Raw genomic sequence first — 23,523 nt, 5'->3', positions numbered from 1 at the left:
GCAGTAAAAATATTAACAAACAATATCATAGAAACAACAACCTTAACAGGACTTTTTAAAGATGAATATATCTTCATTCCATGCATTCCTATGATTCGACCGGATACACCATTACAGTTTAGAAAACTGCATTTTCCAATTTATTGTCGTTTGCAATAACCGTCGACAAAGCTCAGGGAACACTCTTTACAATTGTTTTGCTTACAGCTACACACTGACTGTTTTTTTCACATGGACAATTCATGATATGTGTTCAAGAGTCACCAAACAAGAAAATCTCTACACCAGCTGAGAAAATGGAAAAACAAAAACTGTGTACCCATATGAAATGTGGGATTAAACCTATAAGAAACATGCATTTTCTCATTTTGGAACTTTTTTCATTGCGCCAATTTGAGCCAAAGCAACGCGGGGCAGGGTACAGCTAGTATATATATATATATATATATATATATATATATGTATATATATATATATGTGTGGGTATGTGTGTGTGTGTGTGTGTGTGTGTGTGTGTGTGTGTATACAATTGAATATTTAAGAACGGCAGAAAATATATCTGAATATTTTTCCGGCCTTATTTATGACTATCTTCTGTTTATTCCTGAATTAAACATGCATGAACTGTACACAAATTCAACCTTAGAACTTTCGACGTCACATCAGTGATTTTTATGAATGTGTTTTACACAAACAACGACTAATTGCCGCATAAAATAAAGAAATATGAAGGGAAATAAGCGATCATTATTACACGATAAATCTCACATCTTATTTTTGTCGGAATATATATATATATAATAAATTTCTGAATTAATTCCCTGATATATATATATATATATATATATATATATATATATATATATATATATATATATTATGGATTACATAATATTTTGCGTTTAGAAAGTATTACAGATATACTTGCTCTAATTATGTTACTGAAAATATACATTATGTGCTTGTAGGGACTGTTAATCTGGTGCCCTCGCAGAACGATTATTCATGTTTTCATATTTTCGTTTTAAGTGTTTGGATACGTGTCCGTTGCATAGATATGATTGAGATATTTTATATATGTCGTGTTATTAAATAATGTTTATTTATGTACGGGATCTACAAATTTAAATGATATGCAAATAATACTTTAATGAAGCGTATGCATCCATTTTTAACTTTATCAATAATAAATAGATTTGCTATTGTACGCACAATTAATTTTTTTCAGTTTCCTGCTTTCCTTACTTTATTTATTTTTATTTTTCTTCTTTCTTTGTTTTCTTTCGTGTATTTTTTTTCTTTTTCTCACAACTCTTCGTTTTGTCTTTTTCCGCCCTTTTTTTTTTTTAGTTAACGTTTTCTTCTTACCCCTCTTCCTCACGTGCATCTTTTATTTATCTTTCGGTCGTTCTTTCACTTTTTCCAGACGATCATCTTCTTGCATTTCATATTCTTTTAAAATTCACCTCTCAAACTTTATCGTTACTCTTTTTCTTGTCGTTGTTTGTCTTAGCATAGATTTAAACAATCAATATTTGAGCTATTTTCATTTATTTAATGTCATAAGTATTTCCCTGTATTTAAAAGATTTATCCACATCTCGCGTCTAAATATTTATCTGTTCCTACAAATTCACTTCAGCCCATCACTCGCGCCTTTCGTTTATAGTTTCTGTTCTTTATGTTTACAAATTGTTGCTTCCACTAAAATGATCATGAAAATCACTAAATGTCAATCTTGTTAGCCACTTGGTTGCTTGCGGGAAGGAAGAAAGCGATCCTTTTATTTCATCCAAATTTCTCCAAACATTTATAGTCGAGTATTTCTTTTCGTTTCATCACATGCTTCCTATTCTAACAAGAAACACTTTATCTTCGTATTTAAATGCGTTTTATATCAATCCTTTCGATTGTTCTCTTAAAAAAGGAGATGTCCTGATCTCCTAGACCGCCGCGTTAATCCCTATGAACAGGTGCTTTATATCCAGATTTATTTATTGTTGAAGACAGGAATTAAACAGTTCAGCATGCAAGGCAACTTGTAAAACGAACTCAGATTTTGTTTAACAATAGTCAAAGTCTTCCATGCGATATAAATATGTAAGTTCTATGCCATTATTGACATATAAAATGCTTTTGATAGGATATGGCATAGCAGTCTACTTTTCAAGATTTCCAGCTATGGAATAGCTGGATATGTCCTCTTTTCTTCTGATAGGCTTATATGTGTCGTCATTAATGGAAAAAATTCAGAAGCTCACAGTTTCAAAGCTGACGTACTTAATGTTTCAATGCTAGGCTCAACTCTTTCCTGATCTTCATCAATTATCTCCCAACACCATTCTGAGATAATTCGTAGAAATATATGCAAATGACACCACGATCTATGGCAACACTTTAAATGTTGACAGTGACCCAAATATTTCTGATTTTCTCCATGACCTTGATCACGTGGCACAATGGGTAAAATGTGACTTGATAATTATAATCCAGTGAAAATCAAACTTCGCCTTTCATCATGCCAACTCTAAAATCAATCATTCCCTAATTTAAATGACTAATACTTGTTTTGGAGAACACCAACGTTTAGGCAAGCTTCTGAGACTGCTCTTTGCTCCAGATTTGAAATAGAAGTCATCCATTAAAATTGATGCCAAGCTCGTTAGAAACATCTTTGCATTATTCTAATTCTCCAGTAGATATCTAACCTCCAATGCAGTCTTCGTTCTGTGTTAGAGGCAAACACGTCCTAGAATGGAGTATTGTAGCCACATCTATACAGGAGCTGTTTGGCGCTTCCTATTTCGTTTTCAAAGCCCGCTTCAAAACTTAGTAGAGGATGCCCTTTTCTCCACTCTTTCAACTATTTTCCATAGAAGAGACTTTGCGAGCTTGTCTCTGTTCTATCGCTATTGTTATTGCCAGTGCTCCTCTTGGATCCAATTTATGATCCCTCTTGTCTGACTTTCACATGAACTCACGACTAGCTACAATTCCTATCAACAATTTACCGTGCTTTCTATCTGTGCCTTAAACTAAATGCAGATTCCATGGATAAAAGCTTCTCTTATTCAGACCTGCCGCTTCTAAAACACTGTTTTTTCTGGCCTACTTTCCGGCCATTCAAGCCCAATGTAAAAAATATTTTGTTAAACTTTTCTTTTAAATAATCAAACTCTATTTAAAAAACACCAGTATTACACTATTACCTTACATTTCTTAACTTTTATCCTCGATTGACCTTGGAGCCTTGATAAGTGGTAACTTCCTTATAAAAAAATGAAATATAGAACTCTTTCAGACAATGCTCGATTCACTTTATGATAGAAACTAAAAAAACAATCATCATAGTTTGATGAATGAGATTTCTTACGCTCTTTTAAATGTTTAAATGTTTCAATATTTCTCCTTATTCCGATACAATTACTGATTCGGAAAAGAATTCCCGATTCCGTTACAATTAACTATTCCGATTCTTTATAAATCTCTAAATATTTAATTTAACTATATTTTTGTTCTTTCCACTGATTTCTGTAAATAAAAAAAAGTAATAACACATGTTCATTATGCAGATAATTTTCTAACCGTAAAATTACACGCGTGGAGGATAATCTATGAATTTAGGTTTTAGTGGTATTTTAAAATGCATAAGCATTTATCATTAAATCATTACTACCAGGAATGGACGATTTTGCTTTAAATAAAATCAAAACAGAAAAAAAAAACAATCAAGAGAATTGTTTTGGAATCGGAAAAAAATGGCACCATTTTTTTTTCTTTGATGCGAATACCGATTACGATACCCCCAAATTTAAAGGTTTTTCTGATTCCGATTCAGATTAATCGTCCGAGCAGCAATATATATATATATATATATATATATATATATATATATATATATATATATATACTAGCATTTGAGGTGAATGTTGAACAAATAAAAAGGTCAATTTTTTTAACTTTGACCCTTAAAATTTATTGTTTTAGGCTCGAATCAAGTTATGAAGTTAGATCCATGACCAAACAAACCTATACCTAACATTTCAAGTGTTTAGACACAAAAATGTCGGAGGAGTTTTGTAGAGTTCTCAAAGGTCAAAGCGTTTAACTTTGACCTCTTAATCGCCAAATTTCTGGCCGAAAAAAAAATCACATCGATATTCCCAAATCTCAGTACCCTGTATATCCAATTCCGAGTCTGTAGACTAAAAATTGACAGAGTTATTGCGTAGGGAAATGTACATACACAGATAGACACACAGATACACAGACAGTCAGATACACAGACACGTTCACTTTTATAGATATACTAGCATGGGTGCCCGGCGTTACCCGGGTATTTGGAGGTGTATGCTGAGCAAAACAAAAAATTCAGTCAATTTTTTTAACTTTGACCCCTATTATGACACCTTAAAATTTATTGTTTTCGGGTTAAATAAAGCTAAGTTAGATCCATGTCCTAGAAATCTATATCTAAAATTTCATGTGTTCAGACCCAAAATTGTTGGAGGAGTTTGGTAGAGTTCTCAAAGGTCAAATCGATGCACTTTGACCTCTTAATCGCAAAATTTCTGGCCGAAAACAAATCGATTTTCCCGGATCTCAGTACCCTGTATATCAAAGTTCGAGTCTGTAGACTTAAAATTGACAGAGTTATTGCATAGGGAAATGTACACACACAGACAGACACACAACTACATAGACGGACAGATACACAGACACGTTCACTTTTACATATGTATATATATATATATATATATATATATATATATATATAAATGTGAACGTGTCTGTGTGTCTGTCTGTCTGTGTGCCTGTGTACATTTCCATTCGCAATAACTCTGTTAATTTTAAGTCTACAGACTCGGAATTTTATATACAGGGTACTGAGATTTTTTTTTTTTTTTTTTTTTTTACACAGTGATCACCACTTATCAAGGCCCGGAAGCCACTCAGGGATAAGGGTTATTGTAAGTACATCACTTTAGTGAGGAGATTTTATGAAGTGTTTAATTAGGGGGGCGGTTCATTAGGAATTTGTTAACATTAGACTTGAAGACATCCAAGTTGTAGTCCGGAGGGAAGCAGGCAGACGGAACAGAGTTCCACAGCGTGCAGTTCTAAGAAAGAAGCTTTGTTCATGAAATCCGCGTTTTGATTTAGGCACAGATATTGAGTGGGGGAAATTTTTCACAGTGGATTCAGCTAGACGGGTGTTTTTCGTGAAAGATTGGCGAGGGGGGACCAGGGATTGGAGTTCAGACGAGCACCTGCCATGAAAATAACGATAAAACAAGGATAGGCTCGCAACGTCTCTTCTGTGGGAGAGGGGTTGCAGGGTAGAGAAAAGGGCATCCCCCACTAAACCACGAAGTCTATTTTGTACTCTGTCAAGGCATGATAGGCTGTTTTTGGCAGCTCCTGCCCAGATATGGCAACAGTATTCCATCCTTGGCCGTACTTGGCTTTTATATAGATAGAGAATTGCATCAGTAGTGAGATATCTTCTGGAGCGGTAGAAGGATCCCACCATCTTTCCTGCGACCTTGGCAACAGACTTGATGTACGTGTTCCATTTCAGATCAGGAGTAAAGGTCAAACCCAGAAGCTTGTCAAAACACGGGGCCTCGCCCAGACGAGAGCCATCCATCACAATTGATGCCAGCTGGGGATCAGAGCGTTGATTATGTAAGGATAGGAGTTTGGTTTTGGATGCATTAAAGGTAACTAGCCACATCTTCCCCCACTGAACCACGCGCTCGAGATCAGAGGAGAGAGAATCCGAGAGAACTTCGTCATTTACAGCCTTTGATGTGTTGCCGTAGATGGTCGTGTCATCAGCATAGATGTCAACGAATGATTTAAGTATGTGTTTAGGGAGGTCATTGATGTAGATCAGGAAGAGAGTTGGGCCCAGGATTGACCCCTGAGGGACTCCAGCATTTATATTGCAGGCCTCCGATTTTTGTCCATCTACCACTACTCTTATGAGCCTATCAGAGAGAAATGATTTAATGATTGAGAAAACATTTCCAGTTATACCGTAGCTGGAAATCTTGTGAAGTAGACCCTTATGCCATACTTTGTCAAAGGCCTTTGATATGTCGAGAACAATTGCCCTAGAAAGGAAGCCTTTGTCAAGAGATTCACTAATCCTTTGGGATATAACCGTCAGCACATCTGCGGTAGATCTTGCAGAGCGGAAACCATATTGTGTGTCACTAAGAAGGTTATTCCTGCTGAGGTGGTTTACTATTTCTCTATTTAATATTGATTCCAGTAACTTACTCATAACACAGAGAAGACTTATTGGTCTGTATTGAGAGGGAGATGACTTATCACCTGAATTCTTAAATACAGGGCAAACTGATGAGGTTTCCAGGGGGTCGGAAAGCACTTCTCCTTAAGGCAGCGCTTAAATAGTTTCGTAAGTATGGGAGCAAGTTCTGGTTGAAGCTTTTTTAACACTATAATTGGGATGCCATCAGGGCCAGTTGCTTTACTGGAATCTAGGTTTTTTATTAGCTTGGCGACCTCATGCACGGATATTTGTATGTTACCTAGCTTGTTCTGTGTTATAGGAGGAAATATGGGGAGTTGATGGCCTTCGTCGCATAGGGTAGAATTAGCTGCAAAGTTCTTTGCAAATAGTTTGGCCTTGTCTGATGCTGCCGAGATAACCTCTGGTCCATTGATAATGGTTGGGATAGAACGCACACTTCTGTTCAAGATCCTATTTGTTATTTGCCAAAACTGGTGGGAACCAAGCCGCTGATCAGCTACCTTGGATTTAACAGACTGGGCATATAGCTCTCTTGCATTTTTTATTACTCTTTTACAGTGGTTGCTGGCAGTCCTGAAAGCAGATTTAGTCTCAGTGCATCTATTACGTTGGTAGTTATGGAAAAAGTGATTTCTGTGCGCGATAGCAGCAGCACATTCTGGGGAGAACCATGACTGGCTGTTAGGTTTTTGTTGGAATTTTTTAGATGGTATGAATTGGTCTATGCCTACAATTAACCATTCGGTCTGATCTGATACTATAGAGGACACTTCCTTCTAAAACATGGAGTGCAGAGGTAAATCAGATATGAATGTACGGAAGCTATCCCAGTCAGCCATAGAGTATCGGTATACAGTACGGTGGAGGGGTACGTCTGATGGCTTCTTACATTTTGTTTTTATCTTAACTGATACGACGGAGTGGTCGGAGGATCCTAAAGGAGAATGAACGGTACATGAACATAGCTCAGGGGAAGTTGAAAGAAAAAGGTCTAAGAGGCTTGCATATTGATTGGGTGTATCGGGCACACGGGTGGGTTCGCGAACAATCTGAGTGAGGTCATAAGCAATGGCAAAATCATGACAAAACCTCCCCTCATCATCTGTCTTATTTGAATGGGTTAGCCATTCCACGTTATGGACGTTGAAGTCACCACAGATGTGGATGTTAGCCGAGGGATGTGAAGACAGTATGTGGTCTATTTTCTCAGATATGCTCTTAAAGATAGTAACTCCGCTGTTGTGGGGCCTATAGAGGGCAAATATAAATACAGTGGTGTTAGCAAGTGCAACCCTGAAGCACATATAGGGTAAATTAGGATCTTCTCTAGAGATATCCCTGCCACATGGGAAGCCATCCTTAATGTAGGCACATATTCCATGCCCAGATTTAGGAACATCTACCCGATCCATTTTCGGCCAGAAATTTCGCTGTTAAGGCGTAAAAGTTCAACAATTTGACCTTTGAGAACTCCACGAAACTCCTCCGACAATTTGTTGTCTAAACCCTTGAAATTTTAGATATAAGTTCCGTGGACATGGATCTAACTTAATAAATCGATATGAGCACAAAACAATAAATTTTTAGGGGTCATAATAGGTGTCAAATTAAAAAGATTGACTTTTTTTTTCTTTTTTTCTTTTTTTGCTCAGCATACACCTCCAAACACCCAGGCAACGTGCTAGTATATCTATAAAAGTGAACGTGTCTCTGTGTCTGTGTGTCTGTATATCTGTCTGTCTGCCTGTGTGTCTTTGTGCATTCCCCTACGTAATACCGCTGGCAAGTTTTAGTCTACAGACTCGAAATTTGATATACAGGGTACTGAGATTTGGGAAAATCTTTGTGATCGGTTTTCGGTCAAAATTTTAGCTGTTACAGGTTCAAAGTCCAAAAATTTGACCTTTGAGAACTCTACCAAACTCCTCCAACAATTTGGGGTTTAAACACTTGAACAATTAGATATAGTTTCCTTTGATATTTTTTGAATTTGAAGTTTTAGATATAGGTTCCTTGGACATGGATCTAACTTAATAACTTGATTAGAGCCCAAAACAATAAATGCTAAGGTGGTATAATAGGGGTCACAATTAAAAAAAATTGACTACTATTTTTTTGCTCAACGTGCTCCTCTAAACACCCAGGCAACGCTGGTTTTAAATGTTAGTATATATATATATATATATATATATATATATATATATATATATATATATATATATATGTATATATATAAGTTAAATTCTCTCTCTCTCTCTCTCTCTGTGTACATTCCCCTATCAAACTACTCTGTTCATTTTTTATCTACAGGCACGACATTTGACATAAGGGGTATTTAGATATGGTATTTTGTTTTAATCGGTTTTCGGCCAAAAATTTAGCTGTCAAGGTGTCAAAGTTCAACGATTGACTTTTAAAAACTCTACCAATCCCCTTCGCCAATTTTAGGTATAAATAGTTAGAATTTAATGTGCAGATTACTTACACAGGGACCAAACATTTTAACTTTATTTGAGCCCTAAACAATTAGTGTTAAGGGGTCCAAATGTAGGTAAAAATTAAAAAAAGAAAAACATTGACCTCTGCGGTCTCTACCAAATTACTCAGCCGATTTTCGATCTAAATATTTAAAATATTACATAAAGTGTATTCAGATATAGGGGAAGATTGTGAATCGGTTTTTGGCCGAGAATTTTGCTGTCAATTGGTGAAAGTTAAAAAGATTTGACATTTTCGGTCTCTAGCAAACTATTCGTCCAATTTTGGGTCTTAACATTTAAAATTTTACATTAAATGCATTAAGACATAAAAAAGCATTTTAATAAGTTTTTGGGTGAAAATTTGGCTGCCTAGAGGTCAAACTTTAAAGAGTTTACCTTTGCAGACTCTACCAAACCCCTCCGTCGATTTTGCGTCTAAATTTTAGATGTAGGTTTCTTCATCATGAGTCAAACATTTTAATATATATATATATATATATATATATATATATATATATATATATATATATATATATATATGTACATAATTTATGAACAGTAGAAATGGCTCGATCAAAGTAGGGCTTAACTGCTAGTATATATGTATAAAGTAATACGTGTTCAGAACAGATATTTTCTAATCTATTTCATTTGTTAAAGTTTAACCCGCTCCGCTACTATGAACTCTACATAGATATCTCTTATTTGTTTAGAAATCAGAGTAAGGTTAATTTATCAGCACGCGCATATGTTTCATCAAATCAGAAAATACTCACTCAAAAGCTTTAAAATTACTCTATCTTTGCCTTAATATTATCCGATGTGTAATACTTTTATATCCGAGCATCCTGATATAACTTCTAAAATTGAAATCAATATGAACTTTACGTGTGTTAAAAAAATCAAGCCAAGAATAAAAGGAAATACCAAAGTCTACATAAAAGAAGAATATTTGTACATTTTGTTTTGATTGTATTTTTAAAAGAAGATTCACATTCTATTAAGATATACGATAGGTTCGAATGTCACATTGTTCTTTTAAACATCTGCAATTATTTGGAGTATTAACCTCCAAAGAAAAGCAAAACTAAAAAGAATAGATGAATAGTTCCCTGCACAATACAATGCTTTTATTTTTTTTTCTTTCAACACTATCATTTGTTAAATTCTTTAAAGATTTGTTTTCATTGTTTTGCCTTTCTATTCGAGTATACCATCCTCCTTTTGTACACCTGTGCAGATAATCAGGCGTTTTCGAGGATACGAAAATAACCAAATGACATTTACTCTTACTTTTGCTTTCGTACTATGTACTTGTCACTCTCTTTCTCATGAGAGTTTTCAGTGTGCTTAAATATTACTATTACGATTATTTGGTCTTGTGGATATAAATGTAAAACAATTATTATTGCAGCATTAAGAATTGATTATATAATGTTATGAATTGCATTGAAAAAGAAAAACCCTCTTAATGCTGCAATATTTTAAGTTATAAATGTGTTATATATTTTACTAGAATAGCTTGCCCTTTTCATTTCCAGTTTTAACAACTAGTCCTTTACTTTTCCATGTTTACGCTTAACGATATTACTTTTCATGCTTGCATTTTTTATGTTAATCCATTATTTTTTCCGGCTTCTAGTTAATCTTCTTTTTTTTGTTTATTTTCAGTCCCATTTCTTGCCCCATAAGCATGACATACACATATTTAATAAAACATGTATGGCCCTCGTCTGTCTGTCTGTCTGTTTGTCTGTCTGTCTGCCTCTCTCGCTTTCTCTCTCTCTCTCTTTCTCTCTCTCTCTCTTTCTCTCTCTCACTCTCTCTGTTTCACTTTTTACTTTTCTTTTCGCGACCGCGGTGAATTGTTAGCAACCGTAGTCATTAAAGCGACGTACTTGTTGTGGAAACCAGGCCTAAAAAAACATCGCTCACCTCATTACGTTTCTGTTTTTTTTTTTAATTTTTGACACCATTAAATTCATCATAACATTTGTTTGCCTGAACGAAAATTGAATATTTTCACAATATAGTTGATGAGGTGATTCTTAAACTATTATAATTATTTGAAATTTGGTCGAAAAATGAGTAAACGGTAAGGCGTTAAAGCAGTTCTTAATGATTAAAACTGCCACGTATCCATAACATTCAAACACGGTAGTGTTCTAATGTTTTTTTTTCTTCACGTTGGACATGTAAACGTTGCTTAGTGGCTCCCATATAATATATATATATATATATATATATATATATATATATATATATATATATATATACATGCACACCCAAATCTATATATTAGTTGTAACATCATACTGATTTTTAAGAGTGAAACTTTAAACCTGCGTCAGATAATCGAGCATGCACATATATTTATTTTTTATTAAGCAATATGAGTAAGGATCAATGAAGAAGAAGGAATAAACGTATCTAGTTCCAACATAAACAGTATTGAAAGGAACTTAATTGTTATAGTTTGGGTAATCTGTAAAGAAAGAAAACTATTAATTTAATGATTAGATCAAAAGTGGGTCTGATAATAGACCTTCTTTATCTTTAGATTAAATACTTCATGTCCGCTTGTAACTCTACTTCCGGTCTAAATTATACAATCGACGCTTTATTACGTACGAATATATCAATATGACTTAGCATATATTAATTTTATATTCGTTATGAATTTTTGTTCACAATAATATTTAACACATATGTAAGTAATCCAAAATAATATTAAGGCAGGACAAAATTCTCAATTCTTTTTTTTTTTTTTTTTTCAATATATTTTGAATCTTCATAGTAATGTATAGCTAAATAGGCTTTCAGAATTAATCTGAAAACTTCCATGCGGCAACCTCCCAACAAGCTTGCTGAGTAACCTCGCTGGAGGCTTCGGAAGTAGGTGACAGGAGACCTGGATTTATTTGAGCGCTTCTATCAGTTTAAGCATGCCTGTGTATGAGTGGTTTGGATTTATGTATTTGACTGTGCGGCTTTTCCTTTCTTTGCGTGTAAAAGAAAAAAAAAAGATTTACCACCCAAAGTATTTTATGAACGCGCATGGAACGCGTTTCAAAAGGAAAACAGCAGACCTCACATCAATACCGAATGAGTCCAACTATAATTATTGTCATTCCGGGTGAGGAAGGGTCAAAGATCTAAGCTGAGTTGATGATTCCACAAAACTTTTACACACACGCAATAAACGCGTATTATAACAAAGTTAGACACATACTAAAAACATAATACATACACAAATACAAATAGCGGAGAGATGCATCTGTTTAATCTACGCGTTTATGGTTGTATTAAACCAACTTTTTCCCCTAATTATATATTATTTTTATTCTTCTTCAACACAAATAAGGCATTTTTGTTTTGTACATTAACTCACATAATATTGCATTTTTTTTAATAAGATCTCTCAAAGAAAAAACTCAAACGGTTTTCTTTAAATTCTATAAATGCAATCGAGTAACTAAACCGTTCATATTATTAGTAAATTCGTCTTTTATTTGCAAAATATGATTATTAAAGGAAAATTTATTAATGTATAATTAGAAACATGAAATTACTGAAGACATTTTTGTTTTCATAAACCTACAACTAAAATAGAAAAATGTGCTTATTTTCGTTTAAGATATTGATAGTAAGTGTGATCTTGGTTTTACCTAACGAATGTCGGCGAGTAAATATAATTCATACAATTCCATCTCATGTCAAAATATTTAATGTTATTATTGCAATAATCATTTGGTACTAGAAAAAAGCAATTAAAAAAATGTTGCTTTTCTCCTAATTTGATTAATATGGAAACATACGTTAATACATCTTGCCTAAATGCATTCTAATGAATAAAGGATAGAAAACATGTATGAGATAATGATGGCCGATGTGTATATTATTGTAGACTAGATGCATTAAAATATTGGAATTAAAATACAATTAAATCATTGAAAAAATTACTTCCATATTGGATGCTTTTAGGGAAACACGTAAAGCCCAATACCAGTCCACATGGACGTTCTTTTTTACATTTAATATTACTGGAAACCATTCAGAGATTAATCTTTTTTTTTTCTCTGAGTATTTGTTCGAGAAGACAAGCTACATTAATTTTGGGAGCCTTGTCTAAACTACTATATAAACGCTGTTTTGTAAGGAAAGGTATGCACTATTATAAATGTGCGAACCAACTGATTTCATAAATTTACTTGTTTTCTACATTTCTTTTCGCACAATTAATGCATCTATCCTGTCTCCACAGGCAATGGATATTCCCTGTAAGCATCCCAGAACGCGGAATCTATAACCAGGTAAGCATTACTGAATATTTAAAATCAATAGTGAACGGGAGTACCTTTAGTCAAGTGGCAATGTAACGGTCAGATCGACTGGATACAATGCCGGAATCTGGTGTTATTTCGAGGAGTTATTAAGTTGTGTTGCGCATATATAGATTCGTAACATAGATACGAAATCTACTCCACATCTATGGAAATTACATAACTACACTTTTCAATATACAAGTAGTATAGTTATTTGTTTACTGTACATTTACACTTAAAATAATAAATACTACCCCACCATACTATCTTCAACGCTTAACCATCACATTTCTAAACGTATGCTACAAGAGAAGCAAGCAGTCATTTTTTACAGTCCAACATCAAAATTAACCTTATCGTATTTATGGATTCTTGTTTAGTCCTGTTCTTTTTCATTTAGGATTGAAAACTATTGGCTATTCTTTTCTTGTTCTTTTTTTATTTTAACTTAAAAAAAGCGTAGACATAGCCAGCATGTCCTGTTCTCATGTTTTATTTTTTTAAATTTATTTTTACCTAAATACTCTCTCATTACACACATACACACACACACACATATATATATATGTACATATATATATATATATATATATATATATATATATATATATATATATATATATATGCATACTCATATTATGTTAGCTACTGGGTAATGCCTTTCTTTTGATTTCGAAACCTATTCTTTAGTGAATGATATCATTTTTTTAGCTACATTTACTGGGTTACTATTCTTTGCTATATTCACTGTTCATTATTTTATTACTAGTGATTTATTTACTACTTAATATTACAAAATACATCAACGAAAATGCTCATGAGATAAGGAATAGGTCAATAACAAGAAAACCATTCGATAAAATACCATCGTTGGAAATTCGTTTCGAATACTCTAAAATAGTAAGGACAACAGATAAGATAGACAAGATATAGGATTAAATCCAATGCATATCATTAACAAACCTTCTTTCAGTTAAACAGTGGAATTGATATATTAATTCATTTTTTTATTTCAGACTATTATTCTCATATTTATTAGTTGTTGTTTTCATCTTTATTAGTTGTTGAATGAATTCCAATTAAGGAATAATAATATATATACCAATCGGTAAGAACCCAACTATGGAAGGTCAGATAATAAATAAAACGTGGGTTTATAAGATCAAAGAATCCAACCTCGATCGCCCTTCGGGGCCCGTGGCACAGTCGATAGAGACGTTGAGTCTCTACGGTTCCAGATAGACATTGTATGAAGATAGCGGTTTCAATCCTACCCAAAGCGTGCCAGATGTTTACTTGGCCAAAACGTGGTGAGACGACAAGAACTACGGATGGCAGTGATTGCTGAGAATGCAGTTAAGAGATTTGAATTATTGAATTATTTAACCAACATCAATTCCCCTATATATATATATATATATATATATATATATATATATATATATATATATATATATAGGGGAATTGATGTTCGTTAAATAATTCACCCTCCGATTTTATGTCTCCGTTTTCGATTGATGTGTGAAGCGCCAATAAGAGTCTCGTAGATTTTGAATGTATTTGTTCACGATTATTGTAAATGCACAGAATAATCCATTGTACAAATGAATATGTTTACGAGTAATCAAATTTATGATAATCAATAAAAAAGTAAACATTTGCTAATTTATATAATTATTAATTTGTGTAACTGCACTGCCTGTATGAATTTTCTATGGGCAAAATCTATATACTTACTGTCTATCTTAGAATGTTCAGCGAAAATATCAACACAAATAATTTGTCTTCCCTCTCTCTCTCTTTCTCTCTTTCTTCTATTATTCCCTTTGAAAATCGTACGAGGGAATATTGTACCCTTACGTCTTTAAACACTTCTGCTCATTGTTTGTTTGTTAAATTATGAAATTACACTTATTTCCATAAAATCAGGAATGCATTACACACGCACGTTTATATATATATATATATATATATATATATATATATACATGATTTGAAATTAAACTAGTAAGGTGATTAGTTTGGAACATAGAATGTATGGTATAGACAATAGATTTGTAAGGTGAACAATTTATTTTTTTAAATATACTAAGATTAACATTCACATTCGCACTGCTCATGCAATATTTTATATATAACATGCTATATGTCTGTCATCTACATACAGTACTGTTTTTTCATCAAAACCAATCAGTGCATGGATCGAACCTACAACCGTGGCGTTAACAGTCGACAGCTCTAACCATTGTACCAGGAATCAGTGTTGTAAATATGTCTCCTCAAGTTTGTATAGAATCCACACACGCTCGTCGCAAACAGTGCTCACAACATCTTTTGTTTGCTTATTTATATATATATATATATATATATATATATATATATATACATATATATATATATTTATGTGGATTTATACATATATATACATATATATTTATGTATATTTATACATAAATATATATATACATATATATTTATGTGTATTTATACATAAATATTTATATATATATATATATATATATACATATATGTTTATGTATATTTATGCATATATATTTATAAATATATATTTATATATGCATATATATATATTTATATGTATATATATATATTTATATATATATATTTATATATATTTATATATATATACATATATATATTTATATATATATGCATATATATATATTTATGATGAAAATAATGGAAATAGTATTCCGACAAAATAGAGAAAATAAAAAGGAACAAACCGTACTATGTATATATATATATATATATATATATATATATATATATATAAATATATATATATATATATATATAGCAAATATTAAAAACGTATGGTAGAGATAGTGTTCACTGGAAAAATCAGAATCCGGTGGAGACATTTACAGACATAAATTGTGTACTTCATAATAAAATTACTCCAAATTTTTGAATTAACTAGGAAAAAAATTGCAATTTGATAAAAGCCTTATAACACAAACAGATAAGTATGTATGTATATTAGCTTTTTATGTATTATAGTATTACAATATGAATGAAACGTATTAAGGCAGCATTATGAAATAATTTTTACAATCATCATATATTTTATATTTTAGAATTCTATCAATTTTCTGCCATTTTTCATAATTGTATCTTAGAATCATCTAACAATAATCCTATCATTTTTGTTTTCTATTTACAGTTGAACAATTGTTGGATTTAAAGCGTTGGCACATTGAAAAATATTTGACATCAGAAGATAAATTGTTACATTTTCGAGTGAATTTGTTTAGGTAAGTAATATTGTTTATATTTCTGAAAAATGAAACAATATTTACAAGGTACTTTAAGAGTATATTTTTTATGCTATACTTACTGATGTTTATAATAGATCTTTTCCCTGTTATAATGTTTCATTATTAACATAATGTCTGCATAATCAACTATTAAATTATACGCATTAAGGTACACTAAAGTTTATCTATATTTCATATTTAGTTATATCTTATATTTTATGTCCATTTTTAACTCTATTAAGACTGGAGGTCGGATCGAACTGTTCCTCTCCAAAGGTGTCCACATTACTTCATTTTAAGACGCACCTGGCTCTTATATAGATAAAGGACTGCATTGTCAATGAAACACCTAATGGATCGGTAGAATGATTTTACCATTGTTCCAGTGATTTTAGCAAGACATTTTGTGTATGAGTTTCAGTTAAGATTAGGAGTGAAGCTTTCAAAACATGGAGTTCCCAAGACGAGAGTCATTCATTTTTATTGAGACGTGATTGAGCTGAGAGCGACTATGAGGAAAAGAATGACGTTTTGTTTTTGATGCATTAAAATTAACAGAGTCAACCTTTTTCTCATTGTAATACCTTCTTAATATCACAAAAAATTGATGCCATTGATTGAGTCGTTAATAAATCGTAAACATAATTTGTTTGAAATAAATGTTTGGAATTATAATTTTACCACATATATCGTTAATCTTGTACTTGACAATCTGACTATAACGTAACATACATAATGACAAGAAATGCAGTATTGTATACAATTAATTTTCATATCTTTTTTTTGTTGTTGGTTTGTTTCAGGTTTGGGGACTTATGTTTTGATTTTTGATTTTTTTAATGTAGAAACATCACATTGGATACATTGAATTGCAAATTATTGTTCTTAGCTTAAAGGAAGCTAGACGCAGTTAAAGCATGATATAACCCTGTAAGATATCACAAGGATGTAATTACACATTTGCATATCTGCTAAAAAATCAACAAACAAACAAAAAATGTCGCTAAAAAAACTTATTAAATAATAGCATTATCTATTTAAAGCGAATGTAAGTGATAGCTTTAAAACTCTATACAGTCTCCGATATAAATTACGCCTGTTTAATTTTTTTTTTTTTGATAGATTATTAAGTTCCTCATTAGAGTGTCAGTTATTATTCGTTTTTTCTTTGCTCAGGTCATGATATTTAATAGATATCTAAGTTCATAATAAAAGGTGTATTTCCGTCCTCGTTTAAAACAAAAACTGTTCACGTAGGTACATTTTCCAGACAAACACAAGTTCAACAAGAAATAGATGCGTGCTGTATAATGGACGCTCAAAAACTTCCAATTTCTGTATCATTTATGTATATAAAAAATAATGTTGAAATTTAATAACAAATGTTTCACAAAATAATTCCGTGTGAAATAAGATAAGGGTAATCATATGTCTGAAAACATACGCAAACTGTAATGTTATTAAGATTCTTGAAAGGGACCCACGCATAGGATAAGCACATGGAAATGCTTTCGACTACAAAACCGAAATGGGAAGTTTACAGGATTTTTTTGCTTATGTTGCTGAGAAAAATAGATCCTTCCCCAACGTCAGAACGTATCTTACTTATGGCGCAATCATCTACGTGTATGTGATTCAGATAAAATAAGCTTCAATATGATATTTTCATAAATGAAAATATTATGTTAAAGCTCCGAAGCTTCCATGGTTAAATTCGATAAAATATCTCATGTGCACATCCAGGGTGTAACAATAAATTTGTCGCTCGACAGAAAACAGCACTACAGCTCAATTAAAAAAAAATATTGAAAATATCCATTCAGGAAATGTGATTATGTAGTAGAGCTGACACATATTCGAGGTAGCCGCTTTTATTCTCAATAAGCTCTTGGATAGGGATCCAAAGCTGGTAGTATGCCTTTTTCTACAGGCGCTGTCTGCAACTCGACGAATACTAAGCAAATGGTAAGCTATTAGGCTGGATTTGGTTTTGTCGGAGGTCATCTTGGTGATGTTCTCATCAGGGTTGGGGAGTCGGAGTCGGAGGTTTTAGCTGGAGTCGGAGTCAGATTTCTAAAAGTACAAAGAGTCGGAGTCGAATTTTTTTATCCGACTCCGACTCCTTAAGTCCAATGAATTTATTTTTTTACATGGTTTTCCTGTTTGGTTTTACCATTTTTTTTAAAATTACATTTTCTAACCAAAAAAGGCACATTGCCACTTTCATGTACGGAGCTGCTATCAGGGATCTAAGTTTCAGGGATTTAGCAGCAAGCTGTCTGTATATATTACACTTGAACTTCTGCATGTCAGTACAGATGGGGGAAGCAGAAAACCGGAAGAGAATTCCAAAGTCTAGCAGTTCTGGGAAGAAGCTATTAGAGCAGAAGGCTTTCTTACACCTAGAGATCTCTACTGTGTAGGGGTGGTGCTTTGTTGCTTGTCGAGTTTGTCGGGGGTATTTTCATCGAGGAGGTAGTTCATCAGAGCATCCACCATTAAAATACTTGTAAAACAAGAAGAGGGATGCAACATTTCGTCGATAGGACAGGGCTGAAACTTAAATAACAGTTCAGATACTATCAGGTTGGCGACTCTCTTTAGAACACTATCGAGGAGCAAGAGACTAGTAGCATATGTACCAGCCGAAATGTGCAGCAGTACTCGATACATGGGCGAGTGGTGGCTTTGTAGAGGTACAGGATACTTTCAGGCGTAAGTAACTTTCAAGCACGATAGAGAGCCTATTTTCTTCGCAGCAGCCCTGGCATTGATCTATATGTAATTATTCCAACTCATGTTCCCTGTGAATGTTAAGCCAAAGAGTTTGAACGAAGTACTTTCAGGTCATGTATCTTTTGCCATAACTATTATTGATTGGTAAGGTTTAATGTATTTATTAAAGGAAACGAGCTGTGTCTTGGCAGCTTTGAACGTTACCATCCATTTCTGACCCCATTCCACTACAGAGTGAAGGTATTCCTCTAGGGTGTTCGCCATTGTCTTAGATGTGTGCTCATTAGGTTTCCCCACGTGCCTGCTATAGAGCGTGATGTCATCAGCAAATATATCCATGTCAGAGATAATATTATCTGGTAAGGATCGATCCCTGAGCTATACCTGCATTTATATTATATTGTTTGGACATACACCGATCGAGAAGAACCTGGATTCTTCTCTCATTTAAGAAGGATTTAGTTATGTTAAGTATTCGCCCAGTAATTCCATAGATTTTATTTTCATGAGAAGACCATCGTGTCATATCCTGTCAAAAGCCTTAAATATATATAGAGAGCTACTGCCCTCTCCTCCCCTGCCTTATTGAGTGCTTTGTATATACGTTCAGAGATTACAGTTAAAATATCTGCAGTAGAACGGGCTTGCCTAAATCCATATTGATGGTCAAACAGAAGTTTAGCAGCTGTAAGGTAGTGGAATAGAGCTTGATTAAAGACTCAAATATTTTGACGAAAATCGGAAGGAGATTAATTGGGCAATAATTTAATATGTCAGTCGTTTGCCAGGGATTTTGTAAACTGGTACCACAAAAGCAATGTGCCAACTATCAGGAAAGGCGATTCGGTAAGACATTTGTTGAAGAGTTCAGAGAGAACTGGAGCAACCTCAGCGGAGCATATTTTTTTAATAGCACCTCCGGCATGAGATCAAGTCCACATGCTTTTGAGCTGTATATGCTTTTTTATGGTATCATGTACTTGAGCAGCGGTGATTTTCAGATCATCTGGTGTGGTTTCTGTCCAGAGAGGAAAATCAGGGAGGAAATGATTTGCTGGGTCCAAGGTAGAGTTTGAGGGAAAATAAACTTACACTCTTCAATCCCCTCCAACTACTTTAACATTATAGGAGACCGTAAGGACTCGGATAGATGTATGCACGCACTTAGAGTCTATATTCGTTGCACCTTCCCGTAAACTAGAGAGAAAAATCTGATAACCAGGCTTTATGTGCATTCGACTAACATTTCATCACTGCGTTAGTTACTTATATTTTCTCTGTTGTTTTTTAATCAAGTCAGGATTGTACACTAATCGAGCATGTCTTTGATAGTATAGATGCAGCACTCTCCTTGGATAGTAACGCCCAAATACATGCATTTGGTGACTTTAATGTCCACCATAAAAATTGGCTTCGTTTCTCAGGTTACACAGATGCAGTTGGACGCTCCACTAATAGTTTCTCTATAGCCCATTCCCTCACTTAGAGAGTAATGTTTCCAATTGGCCTACCACATCGTGAACCTCAGCAGGTTTCACTTCTAGACTTATTCCTCACCACAGTACCTGAGAATCGTGTGACTAATACTCACAGCCCTCTTGGAAACGAAGACTACCTTGTGGTATCAGTTGACATCACATTTAAATCCCAACCTCAAGGTGAGGAGTCATTGATCAAAACCAAAACGTACTACAACAGGGCTTACTGAGAAACCATTACAGAACACATCTGAAATGCCCCATGGACTGATATCTCCTCTCTTTCTGCTGAACAGAGTGCCAATGTGACAACTTAATGGTGAAAAGCGGGAATTGAAGCACATGTTCTCACACGGAAGTATTATCGCAAAACCACTCATCCCCATGGTTCACTACAGATTGTGCAGCTGCTATGGCACAAAGACAGCATGCATTCCGCCAGTTTGTACGTCATAAGTCAAATACAAATAGGCACATATTCGTAGATGCTAGAAATCATTGTAAGCGAGAAATAGTGACAGTAAAAAGAAAGCATGCTGAAATAATCAGGGTATGCATGGAATCGCCAAAGATAGAGATTCGTGATTTCGGAAAAATCTATACTAGTGTAGTGAATAAAGGACAATAAGTAATTCCTCCACTGACAGACACGGTAACGGAGAAGGCGGAACTGCTGTCCTGGCGATTGCCTCTAACTCCACCTTAGAGCCAACAAACAACTCCCTCCTAAATTTCCCTATGAGGATTAAAGCCACATTAGATGATATAAAAATCACCCCTTCTCATGTCTGCGATACATGATACATCCAAGTCCTTTGACAAAGTCTGGCACAAAGGTCTGCTAATGAAAATTTAATCGTACATTATAACCGGACGTATACTGAATATTATTAGATCCATCTTAGACAATAAAAGCATACAGGTTGTCATTGATGGACATATATCCAGGCAGCATAACATTAATGCGGGAGTTTCTCAGGGGTCAATCCTTCGACCATTAATATTCCTGATATTAAAAAACGACATCCCTGATAATATTGTGTTCGAGATGGGTATATTCACTGATGATACAATGCTCTGTGTCATGCATTAGGAAAGAAAATATGTAAATAAATCTAAGACAATAAAAAACTCATTAGAAAATGACCTCAAGACCATAGTTGAATGGGGAGGCAAATAGATGGTAACATTTAATGCTAGGAAAACTAAGCTTATCTCTTTTAAAAATTACAAGACACCTCTCAAACCGCTTATATTGATGAAAAAAAACACTCTATATGAGGATTCTACCTTTAAACTCCTTTTTTGCGGCTATTTTACCATATTTTCAATATGAACTGGAACAAACACATAGAGGGCATTGCAAAGACTGCTGCAAAGATGATGGGTTCCCTCTATCGAGCTAAAAGACTACTCACACCTGAGGGTATCCCGTACCTCTACAAGGCCACCATTCGCTCATGCATGGAGTGTTGTTGCACATCTGGGCTGGTGCATCTACCACTAGCCTCTCCATCTTGGATAGGTTCCAAAAAAGAGTTGCCAATCCAATCGGTCCCACTTTATCAACTAAGCTCCAGCTCTTGTCCCAGCCTCACAATGTTTCATCTCTGTTCATGTTTTAATGGAATGTGTTCTGATGAACTCGTTGCACTCTTACCCCGTACATATCTCCGACAAACCCGTTCAGCAATAAGATCTCACCCTTTCATTGTTGAGGTCCATAGATGCTAAAAAGATTTCCTTTCTAATAGTTTCTTTCCTTGAACAGCTGGACCTTGGAATTCCCTTCCTGCTACCTGTTTTCCTGGTCGTACTGATATGCAGAAGTTTAAATGTAACATACATTGACATCTTGCTAATCTTTCCTAGACATGGTCTCAAAAAGTAGCCTTTTCGTCCAAGAAGTGATATGCCTTGTTAGAAGTTAACATTAAATAAATAAATAGAGCTAGTATAGTGCATATGTTAGTATATTTATCATACAAGTGAATGTTAGACATAAAAAATGATGTACATGAAAAGTAATTATAAAATGCTGAATAGGTGTGGGAGGTTGGTATATGAATCTGCAAAATAGATTTCCACATAGTGGTCAATGAGTCGGAGTCGGAATCGGAGTCTAAGATATCAAAGAAGTCGGAGTCGGAGTATGCATTTTAGAAATTCAAGGAGGCGGAGTCGGAGTCGGACTTTCACCATCCGACTCCGCAGCTCTGGTTCTCATGTATGACTAAACGAAATGGTCCGGTGGATTTAGGAGGGGGGTTACAGTGAGAGAACGGTACAAAGTCGATGCACTCCTTCTGAAACCAAGCCCGAGTCTCTTTGGACTTGTGAGCCGCCTGTTTTGCTGGCACATCCAAAGTTTGGCAGCAGCCAATTTATTGGATCAGGGAATCACCACACATCCAGGTTAACTTTGGTGTTGACTTTCAAGCTGACTTCTAAGATGTAGTGTGGCATGATGTTGCCCTCACGTGAAACCACAGCAAAGACCATAACCGTGGCCGCAAACTTTGTTGAGCTGTGTCCTCAAGCATTTTTGAGTACTTTGGCAATGGTCTTTTTGTATTTTGGCTTAGAATAGAGCATGGATCGTACAGCAGCGCATCTCCGATCTTGCTCGTTGCATATTGTTTCACTTTTAGTCATGAAAGAAAGCTTCTATCGCTCTTGGGATTTGTACACAACTGACCAGCTAGTAGATATTGTGCAAAAAAAAACAAAGAAATACAAAACAAAACAAAAAAACGAAAATATGTTCTCATCAAACGGAATTGGACTCGTCGTATTGTCTATGGTGACAATTTTATCGTTCCATCCTGTATCGAAGTGTGTATGCGTGTGAACACGAGCATTTACGTTTAATCTTTCTTGAACCTTTTCTGCCCTTTCCTATTTATTTTTCTTTCTATTCTGCTGCACCAAGATTTTTCCT

At 34.2% G+C, this 23,523-nt stretch overlaps 1 protein-coding gene across 2 annotated transcripts in view; it reads left to right on the top strand.

Annotated features, from left to right (window-relative positions):
- Nucleotides 1-23,523, top strand: part of LOC145284803 (homeobox protein Hox-C5-like) — a 1,273,673-nt gene that overhangs the window by 750,200 nt on the left and 499,950 nt on the right. For both annotated transcript variants that reach the window (XM_080133772.1, XM_080133769.1), the window contains exons 5-6: nt 13,027-13,075; nt 16,275-16,365. The gene's annotated coding sequence lies outside the window, so the exon portion shown is untranslated. The remainder of the gene's footprint in view (nt 1-13,026; nt 13,076-16,274; nt 16,366-23,523) is intronic.

This window comes from Euprymna scolopes, chromosome 9, assembly GCF_053919585.1.
Source record: "Euprymna scolopes isolate OS-2025 chromosome 9, ASM5391958v1, whole genome shotgun sequence".
Taxonomy (NCBI): domain Eukaryota; kingdom Metazoa; phylum Mollusca; class Cephalopoda; order Sepiida; family Sepiolidae; genus Euprymna; species Euprymna scolopes.
Note: the sequence above shows the minus strand (reverse complement) of the source record. Positions and strands in the feature narration are given on the sequence as shown.